This window comes from Mus musculus, chromosome 9 (genome assembly GCF_000001635.26).
Source record: "Mus musculus strain C57BL/6J chromosome 9, GRCm38.p6 C57BL/6J".
Classification (NCBI taxonomy): Eukaryota; Metazoa; Chordata; class Mammalia; order Rodentia; family Muridae; genus Mus; species Mus musculus.
In genome coordinates this window covers 112,524,910-112,526,876 of record NC_000075.6, presented here as the reverse complement: position 1 = coordinate 112,526,876, position 1,967 = coordinate 112,524,910, and positions in this window count along the sequence as shown.

The window sequence follows — 1,967 nt, the reverse complement described above, 5'->3', positions numbered from 1 at the left end:
CCAGGAGAGTATGAATGGCACCTTCTATCACTTGTTCAATATACCCCAGAGTATTCAATGACACTTTGCAATTGCAATTTCTATTAGACAAAAATGAGCTATTTAGCATCAGAAAGAAAACAAAACTAAGTCAGACTGTTACGAGTTGTTTGACTCTTGGGTTTCCTTGTAATAAGTTTCATGTTTTAAAACTATATACATATGGCCTGTTTCTTGGAGCTCAGTCTTATTTTATTCATTTTTATTATTCTTATTTATTACCCAGGGAACAAATCCCTAGTTTGATTTTTCTCCTTTGGGAAGTCTAAATTCACCATCATTCCCTCCTATTCATTGTCCATTTGGATTCTAGAAATTTCTAGACTTCATTAACAGAGACAAGAGTTCTCCACCCTGCCTGTGTATTCCTGCTGCACGGCACTTCCAGTTTGTCTTCTGATTCTTTTACACCATCCCTTTCAGATTCCTACACAGTAGAGATACCTCTTAAAAGTTGAACCTTAGATTTGTTAAAACTCAAAATTGCAGATTTATGGAAAGTTCTGGAGTTGAGAGTGTCTGTCTGCAAGCATAGAACTATATATGCCTTTCACTCTACTAACTGAGACTCTTCAGACTGCGTTTCACTGTAAGCAAACATGGCTGATTTTGATGTTTTACTGCAATCATGTATTTAATTGAACGTAGATTCATTCTATTCTTCATTCTTTTTATCAATGTTATTAAAGGGTTTTGCTATAGATACACTAAGACTGGTAAATAGGAGTATATTTTGCATAAGGTTATAGCTAACATGTGTTAATATCTAGGTCTTTCAAATGGATACACACTCGATGGATAGGAGAACTGTCCAAGGTTATTTCAAGAAAAAGAGATATTTAAAACTTACCATAATTCCATTATAAACTCACTTGGCTTCACTCTTATTGTATACAATGAGCTTAGTGTTTTGTTCTCATTTTCTCATAGAAATAAGGAACTCACCGTACAGGACCCAACCTGAGCTGTGGAGTTAATGTACTTAACTGTCTCCAGGGTGAAGAGGCTTCAAGGGTTAGTAGCAACCCACTGTCAGCACTAACTGGGGGATTCTTCATGCCTGACTATTCACTGTTATCCAAAAGGAATCTAATTTATATCATTTGCCTCCCACTCTCTTGAAAGCAGTACAATAGGAAAAAGCTCTTTTCAAGGAGCTGTTGCAGATTGGCTATCAGCATGCTGAAGGAGTCCTTCAATCCGAGCATGCACAAGCTCTAAGAGACTTCCTTTCCCGTCTTGTGAAGCATGGATAATACACAGAATGCTGACTAGTAGTCTTGCCAATCTGGCACCTCCAGATGGTGGGGCGATGCAGATTTATAAATTGGATTGCTACCTTTTCCGAATGTATCATATATTCCCGACTCATTTTTCTCCTTACTGTATGCCTCATTAGGTGGAAAGTTTCAAAGATGCTGGATAAATTGTGCATAAACTGGCAGCCAGGTGTCATGAATAACTTGACTCAGCCTCCCTAAGACTCTGATTTATGCTTGGGCATTGTCTCAGGTTATCAGATTCCACCTCAACATTCTATCATTTTGAATCACTGAGGCCTTTAATGTACATGTATGGCCCTCTAGTAAACGCTGAAAAGTATTGATTTGGAAATATTAAATGCATATTCTCATGCAATGTTATGCCATTAAGCCTTTGATATTTTTACTCGAAAGTTGGAAGTAACTAGAAACCCAAGTGACTAAATTCACTTTCATTCAAGGGACCTTGTGGGCACTGAATTTAACACAAATTTATGACTTTATATATGGCAGGCACAATTCATAGACAAATTACTATTTTCTCCTAATTTGGAATAGTTCTGGGTGGTAAATTAAAGTCACAGAGTCACATCACATGCCATGGGTTCTCACTCAATAGATAAGCATGGAGAGAGCTCTGTAAGTGTGAGGTTCCATCTTGAGGGG